Source organism: Cololabis saira, chromosome 7, assembly GCF_033807715.1.
Source record: "Cololabis saira isolate AMF1-May2022 chromosome 7, fColSai1.1, whole genome shotgun sequence".
NCBI classification, from domain to species: Eukaryota; Metazoa; Chordata; class Actinopteri; order Beloniformes; family Belonidae; genus Cololabis; species Cololabis saira.
The window spans coordinates 12,102,668-12,119,319 of NC_084593.1; positions in this window are offsets into that span (position 1 = coordinate 12,102,668).

Here is a 16,652-nt window from a genome sequence, read left to right on the forward strand (position 1 = left end):
GGTGACCTTGGGTGACTTGAAAGGCGCCGCTAAATAAAATGAATTATTATTATTATTATTATAACAGATATGGGACAAGACCAAAATTTCTTCTTAGATACCCTTCAAATAACCAATATTCCAGAATCAAGAAGTGTAGATCTTGGTGCAGCTATAACTAAGGAGGAAATATCGGTAGCAATAGATCATTTGAAGACAGGTAAAGCCCCGGGCCCAGATGGGCTTCCATCAGAAATTTATAAAAAATGTAAAGCTAAATTGCTGCTCCCTCTTTTTGACATGTTCTCGGACTCATTTGAAAAGGGAACTCTCCCTTCTTCATTGAGAGGAGCTCTGATAACATTATTGCCCAAACCTGGCAAACCTTGCAATAAATGTGAAAACCTTAGACCAATAAGCCTTCTTAATGTGGATTTGAAGATACTTTGCAAAATCTTGGCTCGAAGATTGGAGAGAATATTACCTGACATAATTGCAGGTGACCAGAATGGGTTTATTGTAGGTAGACAGGGATTTCATAACGTGAGACGAGTCATGGATATTCTTTATAATTTGGAAGGAAAATCAGACACTGCTTTGTTATCATTAGATGCCGAAAAGGCATTTGATCGAGTTGAATAGCCCTATTTATTTGAGATATTGAAAAGATTTGGCTGTGGGGATAATTTTTGTCGGTGGGTTAAACTTTTATATAATGAACCTTATGCTGAAATATTAACAAATTGAGTTATATCTAAATCATTTAAAATCAAAAGGGGATGTAGGCAGGGATGCCCCTTGTCCCCCTTACTCTTTATTCTAGCAATTGAACCATTCGCCATTGCAGTGTGGTCTCATAAAAACATAACTGGTTTGTCAGTAGGCCAACAGGAACACAGAATTGCTTTATTTGCTGATGATGTCATTCTTTTTTTGGGAAACCTAAAAAATGCGATTCCAGCCTTGCTAGATCTAATAAACACATTTGGAAATATATCAGAATATAAAGTAAATAAAGACAAATCTTCATTAATGTTACTTAATTCAGAAGAAAGAAACAATGCCGGAAATCCTTTCCACTTTAAAAAAGTAGACTGCTTTACATATCTGGGGATTAGGATCGTACCATGTATAAATGACATTGTGGGAGTTAACTACGCCCCCATGGTTGACTCAATTACTTCCTCTATAGATAGATGGAACTCCTTGCCCTTGTCACTTATAGCAAGAATCAATGTTCTTAAATTAAATATAATGCCCAAACTCCTGTATTTGTTTCAGAACATCCCATTGCCACCTCCTGTTGATTTATTCTCACTTTTAAAGAAGATTTTCATACGTTTTTTGTGGAATAATAGACGGCCGAGGCTACGCTTATCACTCTTGTACCTACCATATGATAAAGGAGGCCTCAGGTGCCCCAATCCACTTGGTTCTATTGGGCAGCTCAATTGAGGACCATGATGTTTTATTTTACAGATAAGTCTCTGCCACCATGGATAAATATTGAAAATTGCTCAGTCCTCCCTCTCCCCCAGTACATATACTCAGCAAAAGTCAAAATGTTAAAAAAAAATACAAAAAATCCTATAGTCAGAAATATGATTACAATTTGGTACCAGGTTAAGTATTTAGGTGAATCCTCCTCTCTGTCACGCTTCAGCCCAATATGGGGTAACCATTTATTACCTCCGGGCAGAGCTGACCCTGGTTTTAGAAACTGGGCTGAAAAGGGTTTAAAGACAATAGGGGATCTCATGGGATCGGAGGGTGAGGTTTTGTTGTCATTTGAAGAGCTGATTACCAGGTACAATATTCCAAGTATCAATTTAAATACCTACAGGTGAGAAATTTTATTAGATCATCTCAAAATCAGCGTGTATCAATTCTCCCGTTGTCCGTTATGGAACATGAAATGAAAAATGACTGCTTTAGAAAAGGAATTATTTCCAAATTATATAGCTTGTTAGCAGAGGGATCCTCTGACTTAATGCCTGGAGGGAGGATTTACAGGAGGACTTGTCCTCAGAGGACTGGGAAGGAGCGTGTGCTAAAGCACAAACAAAAACTACCAATACATGTCTCAAAGTACTACAATATAACTGGCTAATGAGGACATATGTAACACCGGAAAAGCTAAATAAGTATAATAGTGCCATCCCTGACCTGTGCATCAGGTGCGGAGAGGAGAAGGGGACGTTAATCCATTGTATTTGGAAATGCGATGAAGTTCAACAATTCTGGTGGGAGATTAAACAAGCGTTAGAGACTATACTAAATAAAAAATTTGTTCTTGACCCTAAACTGTTTATCCTAGGTTTATATCCTGATAGACACCATATGTCTAGAAAAATAATCACTGCCCTGGATTTGTGTTTACTGCTTGCAATAAGAGTCATAGCACTCTCATGGAAGAGTACCAGTAAACCGAAATTCAATAACTGGATTAAGGAATTGTCTACGACATTACCTACGGAAAAGATCACTTACATTATAAAGGGTAAACTGTCATCGTTTCAAGACATTTGGGGTCCTTTTATGGAATTTATGGAGAGTGTGGATTTGAGCGGTCTGGGGAGTGGGGCAGATGAGTCATAGCTACTAGTGATCCTCTGCAGTGTTCCTAAATGTCCTTTCTTTTGATGCTTGATTTCTTTACTGTGCGAATTGTATATTTGAGTTTGTATTTCTGGATTGAGCACAATGGTGAAATACTTTGGGCTAACCTTTCAAAAACAGAGAAACCTTTGTTGTTTTGATTTGTTATTTTTTGTTTTGTTTGGGGTTTTATTTATTTTTTCTTTTTCTTTCTTTTTCTCATTTAAACCTAAATTGAGTGTTGCTTTATGATATCTTATAAATATCTGAGTTGTAAGAAATATGATTCGATTGCTGGGCAGTAGTTCAGCAGCCCTTGATGTTACCTTTTGTGTAAGAGCACTCTAACTTTTGTATTATTGGAAAGATTTTGAAAAAAACAAATAAAGATATTGTTGGAAAAAAAAATCAACGGCAACGTCAAATGACCTCGGCTCTCCCACTAGAAAGGATTAGCTATAAACTGACGGGCAAGATGGACAAATTCAAAACTACTTAGAGGCTCTTCATTTCATGTATCAGGACGATGGAGACAGAAGGAGGCCCGACTTTGAGAGATTGTTAAGGCACTTGTCTTTTTGTTTCTATGTTTGCTTTTGATTTATACTGCATGTCATACTCAAGTTTTACATTCAAATGTGCTTTCTGAATTGTTTCTGTCATAAATTATTAAAATAAAATCAAATAAGTGCAGGTCTTAGATCTTTTACCGGCTTCCTGTTTGTCCCAAATCAGATGTGAAATCCAGCTGCAGGTTTATAAATCTCTGAATGGTCTCGGACCAAAATGCATTTCTGATCTCCTGGTCCATGATGAACCAACCAGGAGCCTCGGGTCGTCATGGCCCACTTTCTGTACCCAGAGTTAGAACCAAACCATGGGAGGCGGCATTCAGTATTTATGCTCCTCACCTGTGGAACAAACTCCCAGACACGACCAATTGGGACATTAAAGTCCCAGACCGCCTCCGTGATTATTACACATCACCGCGGGTCCCAAGGTCATTTTAATCCAGAGTGAAAGAAGCATCAGTGACATGTTTTAGTGACATTTCCATAAAACTCACCTCTCTGAGGCAGAACGTCTGCATCTTTTGGAAGGAATGAAACAACCCTCTGATTGGTCACTCTTTGAAAACGAACTGGGTCCAGGTCCAGGTCCAGGTTCAGGTCCAGGTCGTCTCCTGTAATAAAGGTATTTGGTGACGTGAGGTCATGTTCTGGTCTCTGGAAAGATCTTAGACACAACTTGTATTGTAATAGATGCTTTATAGATAAACTGAACTTAAAATGATCAAGACACATCATCATCTAAAACTAAAATAATCATGGTACGATAAAAACAATTCGGTCTCTGTTACGTTTTTCAGACACATTTATGTAAAACTCACCTCAATGAGGGAGAACCTCGGGTATCTTTAAAATAAATGATTATATCCTTTGATCTGTCACTCTTCAAGGACACACAGCTGGGTTCAGGTTCAGGTTCAGGTTCAGGTTCAGGTTCAGGTTCAGGTTCAGGTTCAGGTCCAGGTTCAGGTCCAGATCCAGGTCCAGGACCACACCTGTAATAAAGGTGTTTGGTGAGGTGAGGGCTGAACTCACCTCACCAAAAGCAGAAGAGTCATGGACAGTTAGAGGTGATCATCTCACCTCTCTTCTTCTCTCTGACTCTCAGGTTTTCCCCTCGGGGAGGTTTTAGAGGGAATGGCTCCCTCCTCTCTGTCCTCACACTGATCCATGCTGCTGGATTCACATTAGCTCACACACAACTTCTACCTTCATCTGCAGAGGAAACACACGTCAACGACCAGCTCTGACTGATCTTATTTTCAGCTTCATGTCCAACAGCAGTGAGGAAGGTGCTGCACTTCTACTATCCGACCACTAGATGGAGTCATGGAGCTGCAGCTCAACTCACACCCTCAACCCACATTTACACTCCATTTAATAACACGTTTGCTCTTAGTTTCTGTCTCCAGGACAAAAGATCATCATTGACTCTTAATTACTGAAACACCTTAGACCCTGGTGAGTCCAGAAGACTGGTTGTATTTCCTCGACTGACCACTAGAGGCTGCAACCGCTGACCTCTGTGTTCAAATGTCCAACTTTAAAGCAAAAAGACACATATTTACAGTCTGGTTCAAAACACCGTTCTGGTCTAAATCTTAAACTGGGTCCATCCTCCATAAAATGGAGCCAGAACACATCCAGTGATTGGACTAGATGGAGACCAGGAGGAGTTTCTGATCAGGTTCAATTCCTCCTTTTAGGCCTGAACCTGAACTTGGACCGTTAGTCTCCACATATTTCTTATCTATTTAGGCCGGCAGCTCTTTCTTCCCCCACAAACACAATAATGATCTTATACTGAGCTCCTTCTCGGCCTCCGCGGCTCCGCTCATCCGGGTTCAGAGTGTCGGACAGCGGGAGAGCAGCGGCCTACCTGAACTGCTGCTCTCATTCATTCACCGACTCCGCTCCAACATCTGGACGCGTCGAACCGTCAGCCTCTCTCGTCCTTCAGTTCCAGCTGTGAGTCCGTTAACGGGAATTATCTGCGGCGCTTTTGTCCAGATAAAAATCTCTGAAACGGAGCTGCGGGCAGTTTAAAAACTGCTCCGATCACCTTCACACGGGGCTCTGCGTACAGAAACTCGTCCACGAGAAAGTGAAAGTAAACTTGACTAAAGTATATGCGACACAACCACGGTTGCCAGGTCTGACGAGGAAAACCAGCAACTGACTCTTGTTTGTTTATTTATTTAGCACATATTAAAAAGTCTGTAATACAATTACCATAAAAAACAAAACAATAAAGAGCATATATGCAAGGAGGACCAAAAACCATCTAGGGCAGTGGTTCCCAAACTGGAGCGCTATTGCAGGGGGGACGAGGTTGGAAGGTAGATTAATTAAAAAAAAAAAAAAAAAAAACTTTTTTTTTTTTAAAGATGTTTTATTTCTTTAAGATTTTGCCTTCAATACATATGTGCAGTGAGAAAGAGGCAGGGAATAGGGGGGATCTGTAACATGAAACAAGCCCACCCCACTCACTGAAAAGGTGTGGGGATTAAAGCTGACATTTTTGCAGAGCAATTGTTGAAATGTTGATTATTTGTTTAGCTGTTGCTGCTTTTTTTTTTTCCTCAGGGAGCTGGTTATTTTTGGAAAAAAATATGTTGAAAGTAATGCATACTGTATTGTACAGTAAAAAGGGAAAAAAAGAAAAGAAATGTGTTGCACACATGAAGCAAGCCCACTCACATCACTGAAAAGATGTGGGGATTAAAGGAGTAATTTGTGTAGAGCAAGTTGAAAATCTATTTTTACAGAAATGGACAGTTTTTTCGCACATATATTCAATATATGAAATAAATTGCAGTCGCATTTGAATGCAAAAGAAAAAAAAAGTGTGTGTGTGTGTGTGTGTGTGTGTGTGTGTGTGTGTGTGTGTGTGTGTGTGTGTGTGTGTGTGTGTGTGTGTGTGTGTGTGTGTGTGTGTGTGTGTGTGTGTGTGTGTGTGTTGGGGTCGGGCTCGGAAATTCTGTTACGTACAAAAGGGGGGCCTGGCAAAAAAGTTTGGGAACCACTGCTCTAGGACTGCGGTCACGCCATCTACGCTTCGGAGAGGCGCAGGCGCGCTGTCTGCGCTTGGAAATTATTGGTTATTATTATTATTTTCATGTCTTGAAATAGATACATATGTCATTCCTTTTTGTAGTTTTACTAAAGTCTAACAAAATGATAAAAAAAAAAAAACAATTGCCCATTCAGAATCCCATTCATTTCTATATAGGCAGATTTCAAGAATTAATAAAAAAATCTAATCAAATTGTTTTCAGCACACTGTAAGATATTCATGTTCAGCATGTCCTCAAGTACCTCTGACATCATTTTCAAGTTATTTTACTGCAGCATTTTCTAATAATTACATGCTAAAAACATACCCAATACACATATAGGCAGATTTCAAAAATTAATAAAAAAATCAAATCAAATTGTTTTCAGCACACTGTAAGATATTCGTGTTCAGCATGTCCTCAGGTACCTCTGACATCATTTTCAAGTTCTTTTACTGCAGCATTTTCTAATAATTACATGCTAAAATCATACCCAATACACAGGTATATAGGCAGATTTCAAAAAAATAATTAAAAAAATCAAATCAAATTGTTTTCAGGAAACTGCACCATATTTTTGTTCAGCATGTCACTTTTCACTTTCATTTTTGCCTGGTTTTGAGGTAACCTGGTCTTGATCAAATTGTCAATTGGATTTTGATGTTTGGCTTAGTAAAGACTTCCCTAATTCTCATCATGCCTCTGCCTTGTGTGTGCTGTAGGTGTGGCTTTACCATTGTAACAATAGAGATGTGGACCCAAGATCAGGGTAAAAGGATGGATAGCAGATCTGGTTTTTAGTCTCTTCATCAGATTTGAATGTAATCGCAAAAGCACCGAAACACTACTGCCAAACAGGGAAGAGACTTAACCAAATTGAAATTATCCCCAGACAGTGAGCAGTCTAAAAAGTAAAGAGTGTAATTAAAAACTCTTTAGCTAAGTCATGAGTGTCATGTTGAATTACTGCTGATTTTAAAAAAATATTTGGATTATTTGGATGGTAAATTGATATCAGATGCACATTCAGTTCTATATATTACAATATCATTAGAAAATTCAAGTAAAATCTTTTATAACTTGTCCCCAGGTAATCCAGATACAAATTTCATGTTGAACAACTGCTGGAATTTTCAATAACAAAGTAGGCAAAGTATTCTAAAATGGTAATTTAAGTCTAACCATTGTCTGATTATATTATTATTGTTTTTAATATTATTATTATTTTATTATTATTATTATTATTAGTAGTAGTAGTAGTAATTTGCTTATGGCACACATATTCATTATGCTGAATGTAGAAATGATCAACAATTCAAGTGAATTACCAATACCACCAAGTTAGCATGAATAAAGACAAGGTACTACAGGTTCACTGACGTCACCCTATTTTCAGATGGGTTTTCTTTTCTTTTTTTTGGTCAATACTAGGGGTTTTACGATACACTAATCTCACGATACGGTCATCGGCATCACAATCTCGGAAGACCATTGATTTCTTGTGTCTGGAGAAGGTTAGATCTTCTTCACGCAGCTTCTCTTGTGGCTGGTGAGTCCAATTCGGGAGAGGCAGACACGGCCGCAACCGTTGCAGGTGTTGGCTGAATCCGGTGCTGGTGTGGGCATGGTGGCTTTCTGCTTCCTCAACTTCCTTTTTGTTTCTCGGTGTAGAGCCAGGGCGGTTTCGTGAGTCTGCAGTCCGTTTTGTAAAGCTTTTTTCCATTTATTACGGTCTTGGGCAATGTCTTCCCAGGTGGCTGGATTGATGTTGAAGGATTTGAGGTCGTGCTTGCAGACATCCTTGTATCGGAGCAGTGGGCGGCCTACTTGCCTCTTCCCGGACTCAAGCTCTGCATACAGAGTGTCTTTTGGCATGCGGCCATCGTCCATGCGACGGACGTGACCCAGCCAGCGGAGACGCCGTTGTTTCAGCAGGGAGAGCATGGTGGGGAGCTGTGCTCTCTCCAGGATTGCGCTGTCTGTGACCCTGTCCTGCCAGGTGACTCCCAGTATACGTCTCAAACAACGCAGATGGTAGGAGTTTAGCTTCCTGTCATGGTGTGCATAGGGAGTCCAGGCTTCACTGCCATACAAGAGTGTACTGACAACACAGGCTCTGTACACTTGTACCTTCGTGTGAATGGTGAGCCTGCTGTTCTCCCATACTCGGGATGTTAATTTCCCAAAAGTGGAAGCTGCTTTCCCAATCCGACTGCTGACCTCAGCATCGAGTGAGAGATTGTTGGTAATGGTGGACCCGAGATAGGTGAAGCTACTCACAGCTTCCAGTGTGTAATTGTCGATGGTGATGGAGTCTAACCATTGTCTGATTATATTATTATTGTTTTTAATATTATTATTATTTTATTATTATTATTATTATTAGTAGTAGTAGTAGTAGTAGTAGTAATTTGCTTATGGCACACATATTCATTATGCTGAATGTAGAAATGATCAACAATTCAAGTGAATTACCAATACCACCAAGTTAGCATGAATAAAGACAAGGTACTACAGGTTCACTGACGTCACCCTATTTTCAGATGGGTTTTCTTTTCTTTTTTTTGGTCAATACTAGGGGTTTTACGATACACTAATCTCACGATACGGTACGATACACGATATTGAGGTCACGATAACGATACGATATTATAGCAGTATTTTTTTAACAACCTTGAATGAGGAACATATGACTAGAAAAAATGGTCTTTTATTTGAAAGACACAAAATACAAAACAATACTGTACGTTTGCCCTATTGTTACAGTTTGTAATGCTTTATAACTGTTTAAGTTTTAAAGAGAAAGCCAGGCCAACCATTTTCCACAAACTGAACTAAAAGTAAATGTCAGATTTGCATTATGCATCTTCAGTTTCATACAAGTAAAAATATTTTTCCACAAACTGAATAGTTTCTCTCATGTATGATTTGACTTTTTTCTTTTCCAGAAATGTAACAACTAAAATTAAGTAAATAAATAAAAGTAAATAAATAGATACAATTTTACATCATAAAAAAGATTGATTCATGCTCACCTTATACGTGTAAGAGGAGATTTATTTTTGTTAAGGTTATTTTGGTAATTCAGGGTTCATTATTTTATAAATATATTCTTTATATTCTGATGTAAATCAGAGACTATAATGACACTAGTCAGTTTATCTGTAGTATGTTTTAGATTGGGTGGAGTGATACAGCACTAGCTGCTGTGTTGATGTTCTAAAATCCTACACTGTTGAGGGACATTGAAGTACACTCGAACTCGGAAGAAGTTTTCCCCGACCCGAAAAAGGTTTAATTTAATAAGGTAAGGCTTAACTCTACACCAGGCTTACATAAGTAAGAGTTCAGAGCTCAAAACGGGACCACAAAACGGTACTAGTTTCTTCTGAGCGGAGTAAGATTTTCGCCCGCGGGTCGAGGCGCGGTCGGATGCGCGTTACTAGTCAACACAATATATTAATATTAATAACCCAATATCGCGATACAGTTTGTCACCTCCACGACACGTATTGTGACGTTTTTGTATCGTGAAATTACGTGGCACGATATACTGTATTGTTACACCCCAGTCAATACTAATGTTTCGAATAGTCACCAATATTTTTGGAACACAAAGAAAATACATTGTTATTACACAAAATTGAGTTTAATAAAAACACTTTCTCAGCTTCCATTCAAGAGCACAACTTAACAGACAACAGCTCTCAGATGAGTAAAACAAAATTGCAGCATATGCTAAAAAATTCTAGTTTGTGCAGTTGTCACAGTTCCACTCTTCTGCAGTGGTGTCCAAAGCTCTGTGTGGGACAGACACACAATTGGGGTGGTACCAAGTACTGCAGTTGCTGCACTGCACCATGACCTCTCTAGATTGTGAGGTCCTGCAGATACAGTGAACCTCTACCTGAACTGTGGCCCTTTCAGGCATTGCCAGTAGGTTTTGGTATGGAAATACTGGTGCCATTTTGTTCTGCAAAGCTGTGTGCAGTCTTTGTCTCATGTTTTTTTCATGAAACTGGCACTCCTCTGGCCTGGCTCCCTCACATAACACTGATGCAAAAGCCAAAGCAAAAAGTCCACAACCGCTATTTGACTGCTGGATCTGCACGGCAGGCCTTCTAATTAGGAATTGGGGTGCTTGTGGACGAATCAACCAAGATAGCTTTTGCTCTGTGCTCCTGTTGATTTTAGTATTCAGGCTGTCGTTTATGGAAAGCTCATTGGGTCCATTGAAAATATTGCTTGCTGTGATCCAGTGGTTGTCATTAACATGTATTACTTGCACAAATGGCTTCTGTGGTGTCCCAACAGAAGGATGATCATCATTTGATCTTGGTGCAGAAATACTTTCTTTTGTAGTTTTGTGGCTTGGATGACTTCCTTTGGTGAGGGTTTTGCCCAAAGTGTTCCATTTCTCTTCTGCTTCTGTCCTGTGTATGTTTTCTTCCTTTTCTATGAGACAAACACCATACAAACACACACTTAGTTTACTGTTAATGTTTGGCCAAAAATGGGCTCTCCAACTCCCTCTTACACATATCTTTTATCAGTCTTCTCTCACAAAAAAAAAAAAACTGTTTTGTCAGTATGTGTTACCCGTTCATCCCATGTGGATTACATGAATTCAGTTAATTTTTGGATAAAACTGTGTTTAAACACATGGAACTGAGACAGCATCAAGTCCAAAAAGTATTTGTGCCTATCTTATTTATTAAGTTGGTATTAGTAAGTATATCAATAAGGACATAAAATAATTATTTTCACTTGCTCAATATAATTTACATACTAATTATGTATGTAAAAGGCATAATTGTGGACTTTGTGTTGTCAAATTATGGCCATAGGTGGGCATTGTTTATGATGTTTTGCTGTCAAGTAAACATTTGCTTGTTGTCAATGGAGCTGTTGTCACCTGATTAATTTCAGGAAAAGCATTAGAAACTTGATTTTTTTATCAAAAAAGTGTAATTTGATGACAAATGTATCCAAAATGTGTTGAATGAATCGAAATATTTCATTTAGTCCTCAACAGCAAGTCACATTTTTGCTATGATAAGGTACCTGCGCATAACAAAAGGAAATAAAATAATGTGCACCTTCAAACCATGTGCCTTCTGGCTAAGTGGCTGTTGGTCCCCATGGCCCTTGGCAGCCACTGATGATGGCTGGTTACCTGCTGGAGGTTGACTAGTCGTCAATGGAGCTGTTGTCACCTGATTCATTTCAGAAAAAGCATTAGAAACTTTAAATTAGTTGTTAAAATACTTTATATGCTAAGTACTATTGCCAAAGGTGCTTCATATTACCACTGTTGTTTTCTTTTTGAAGTGGAATGGCTTGGTGATGGAGGTAACATACACTCCTCTCCTGTTCTGTTTTCGCTTAGGTGTTGGACCGAAGGTGTCCTAAAAAAATTGAAATATTAGGCTATATCTGTGATTTTCAAACTCGATTAACAAAAGGCATTATTTCAAATCATGATTTAGAGTATTTACTGTGTACCTCAAGGTCCTCAGGAACAATGCTGCTGTCATCAACAGTTGGGTTCCCAATTGTTGTCAGCAGCTTAGATGTTGTGGAAGTGCTTCTCAACATTCTCAGAGCTGCATGGGCTTGAGAAGATGACAGTGCAGCTGAGGAGCATTTCATCAAACTCACCAATGGAACTTGCTGATGTCAACAGTCCAAACACATGCATGCCCAGCTTGTAGTTCTTGGGTGCACTACGAGAGAAATAAAAATCAAAGCATTCTCATAGTGAGCACTTTGTTGCCAGTAGTATAGATATCTGTATTATAAAAAAAGGGTTACACTTACTGCACAAAGTTTTTGCATTTTTCATTATGTGACTAAGACAGCGGTGGAGGATCGGATGGCTGAAGTCTTGAGCAGTGCCTTTCCCTGTTAATATGCTATAAATAACTTTGGAGCAAGGCATTGACGTTTGTTTGGCAGAAAACCATTGATATGGCCTGCATGAGGACCATGGAGTCATCACATACAACCATGAGTGGACTGATATTTTTGTGTCCATATTATTTGGCATGGTCAGTCTGAAAGGCACTCAAAAAATAAAGAATAGAGGCCGTTGTGTGGTCACAGGTCACATATGTAGCAACAGGAAAAGGAGAGGAACCCTTCTTTGGGTTTCTCACCACCAACTCATACACGTAAAAAGGACCCGCACTGTGTTTTGATTTCTTCAGAATGCTGACAGGTCGCCTTTGCAGCTCTGTTTTACTATGCACTACTGTGTCGCCTCTGAAGGACACATGTGCTTTAAGAGTTTTCTCTCTGTGCACAAGGACATCAGCTTCTACTGGGCAGTCACTGAACAAGCAGTAGGCAGAGCATTTAAAAAGAGGTGTTTTCCTTTTTGACCCGTGAACTTTAACCCTGTGTCCTAAAAATGCAAGACTGCAATGTGGATGGATTGTGCGAATTCCGGCTAAAATGATGTCCGTCCATTGCAGTCCCTTGAAGTGATCCTTTTTTGGGGTTTTCTGTAGTTTTCTCCAGGCAGTGCGAGGAATAAAAAAAAAAAAAGAAGGTGGTGCAGGAAGACTCTGAATAAAGAATTCCTGTTCTTTGTCATGAGTGACATCATCATCAGTATCAATCCAACTGTCACCGTCTTTTACCTCGATATCTTTTTTTTTGACCTGAAAGAAAAAAAGTAGTTATTTAGAAAACAGTTTTTTTCTCTGTAAAGTAGTTAGCCACTTTTATTATGTAATCATTTCTGTTTGAACATTTGTGGTGGTTTTGGAAAACAGGCTACTGGTGGTATACATAGTACTAAATATGTACCATATGTATGAAATGTACATAATAACATTGTGTCATTCATTACATCTTCGTCCTCTTGTATTAAGTCCTTGTCCGTTGCATGATGCTTTCCATCTTCTTCCTTTTCATAATCTTCCATCTCTTGTGTGTCTTCTTCCTCTTGTGCGGGTTCCATCTCTGGTGCATCTTCCTCTTTTTGAACAGTTTCCATCTCCTTTGAGTCTTCTTTATTACCATCCTCTAGTCCAAAGTGTTTTTCTTTTACAGTTTCCTCCTTTCCATTATCCTCTTTTTTGATGTCCTCATTCGCGACAATGTTCATATCCTGTGCACCTTCTGCCTGTTGAACTGAGTCCTTGTCCTGTGCATAAACTCCTATTACATCTCCTTCTGGCTGGGCATATGTCATCTCCTGTGCGACTTCCTCTTTTAAATCTTCCTCCTCTTGTATTAAGTCCTTGTCCATTGCATGTTGCTTTCCATCTTCTTCCTTTTGAAAATCTTCCATCGTTTGTGTGTCTTCTTCCTCTTGTACGACTTCTGGTACCTCATTGTTTTCCACAACAGTGTCAGACTGTGCTGTATCTCCACTTGGAGCCTGATATTTGGCACAGGAGGTCAAGTTTCACTTATTTAACAATGTACTTTAATAAGTGTGACAAAAAACATGTTACAGGGACTACATATCACAACCCAGCAATAACAATAGACAGATGGACATTAGTGTGACAGAATGTTATCAACAGTTTAATAATGTAGTAATAGAGATAATAATAGATGGATGGATGGATGGATATACAGATTTTACATACCTTAATACTTCTGATGTATGCCCTCTTCAGCAGATATCTATTTGTGGATGTGTTCGGTACCAAAACCGTGCATAGTTCTGCCCAGAAGTTATGGTCTTGTGATAGACATTCTCCTGTTTTCTGCTCCGATGATGAATCCTGAAGTTTTTGGATATGTTTTAAAATATCCTCAAAATGCAGCCAAACAGGGAAAACTGTTCAAAAGATTTATTGGAATAATCAGAGCAGGCAAGGATCAGGCAAAAATCAGACAAGGGGCAGGCAAAGGTCAAAGTCCAAAAAAAGCTGTCAGCAAAGGCAGAGGTATCGGCAAGGGCTTAGGCAAAAACGTGGTCTGGGGGATGAAAAAGGTCAAGAGGTCAAAGGGTCAAAAACTTGGAAAACTCACTTGGCTTGAAAGACGGCTGAAGGTTTGGAGAACACAAGACAATCTGGAATGGACTGAAGAAGGACTGAGGCTTAAATACTGTGGGCATGATTGCACCAGAGTGATTGCAGGTGTTGTCAGGTGGGGGGGAGGAGCCAGACACACCCACTCAACCTCAGACCGTGACAGAATCAGGTCAAGCCTGGGGCCTCGTTGCAGTTTTGAGTTAGATTCTTTACATTTTTAGACTGCTCACTGTGTGGTAATAATTTCATCTTTTGCTTTTGCGATTACGTTCAAATCTGATGAAGAGACTAAAAACCAGATCTGCTATCCATCCTTTTACCCTGATCTTGGGTCCACATCTCTATTATTACAATAGTAAAGCCACACCTACAGCACACACAAGGCAGAGGCATGATGAGAATTAGGGAAGTCTTTAATAAGCCAAACATCAAAATTCAATTGACAGTTTGATCAAGACCAGGTTACCTCAAAACCAGCCAAAAGTGAAAGTGAAAAGTGACATGCTGAACAAAAATATGGTGCAGTTTCCTGAAAACAATTTGATTTGATTTTTTTTATTAATTTTTTTAATCTGCCTATATGTGTATTAGGTATGATTTTAGCATGTAATTATTAGAAAATGCTGCAGTAAAAGAACTTGAAAATGATGTCAGAGGTACCTGAGGACATGCTGAACATGAATATGTTGCAGTGTGCTGAAAACAATTTGATTTGATTTTTTTTATTAATTTTTGAAATCTGCCTATATGTGTATTGGGTATGTTTTTAGCATGTAATTATTAGAACATGCTGCAGTAAAATAACTTGAAAATTATGTCAGAGGTACTTGAGGACATGCTGAACAAGAATATCTTACAGTGTGCTGAAAACAATTTGATTTGATTTTTTTTATAAATTTTTTAAATCTGCCTATATAGAAATGAATGGGATTCTGAATGGGCGATTGTTTTTTTTTATCACTTTGTTAGACTTTAGTAAAACTACAAAAAGGAATGACATATGTATCTATTTCAAGACATGAAAATAATAATAATAATAACCGTTTTGAAGCCGTCCACACGCTTTACCGTACAACGCGCTGTAGACGGGCAATCGATTTTCAAGCGCAGATAGCGCGCCTGCGCCTCTCCGAAGCGTAGATGGCGTGACCGCAGTGCTCTAGGGGCTTGACAAGAGGACTTCCTTAAATGAGCATAAAAATGGACAATATCATGGACATAAATGCATATCATACGCAGCACATACACACCTGCGCACAGCACGCTCACACACTGCACCATCGCCGCACACGCAATGTGGAAAAGGCTAGAGCTGCGCGAGTTTCTCACTCTCACGCAGTGCCACTCGGGCTCTGCATGCTCAGACGCTTTCAGCCAATCAGGAGCAAGCAACTGCGCATGGGGGCGCATGCTCGTCACACATGCAGCCAGACAGCTGTAGAAGCAGATCGCGACAGTGCAGTACCAGTGTTACCTGTTTCCAGGGGTGGACTGGGACAAAAATTCAGCCCTGGCATTTTCTGTCCAGACCAGCCCACTACATTATCAGCGGACACCACATAGAAGTCCACAAATCTCAAGGCATCTTCTCTCATGCATACTACAAAGGAAAGTCATATTTCTTGATAGCAGTGAACAAACAAAGCACATAGCTATGAACTCAAGGACTAAAATTGACAGCAATAGCAATCAATCAATCTTTATTAATTATAGAGTCAAATCACAACAGAAGTTATGTCATGACTAGGGGTGGGACGAGACTAATGGGAAGAACCCTTAGTTAAAACCAGACTCGGGGTGGGTGCTACCTAGGGTTGCCACCCGTCCCTTGAAATACGGAATTGTTACGTAATTGGGAATTAAACGTTGCGTTCCGTATTCAATCAATACGGACATATATTATGCTCTTATTTATAAATGTCATAATATACATGTGAAGGTCGGAAAATTTGAATATATTGCAAAACTTTATTCGTAGTAAATTCAACTTAAGGGGAAACAAATGTATTATTTCCCACTACATTCAAAATGAGATATTTCAAGCCTTTATTTGTTATAGTTTTGGTGATTATGGCTCACAGTTTATGAAAACCCCAAATAAAAAATCTCAAAAAATTAGAATATTTTATGAAATCAATAAACAATTCAATCATCAAAATTATAACAAATAAAGGTTTAACATATATTGCTTTGCATGTAATGAGACTATGTAATATATTAGTTTCACCTTTTCAGTTGAAGTATTGAAATACATTAACTTTTACACTATATACACCATATATTACACCATACTTTTTTTATTACACATACGTAGAATAGGAGGTTATTTCAGTTGCTAGTATGGTTGGCTGTCTGTACAGTCATGCAAGTTAAATGCTATTAAAGCACTTTAAACTTGAAATCAAAGCATTTTGTTTTTTTCGCATAATATATATATATTTCTATGCAGTTTA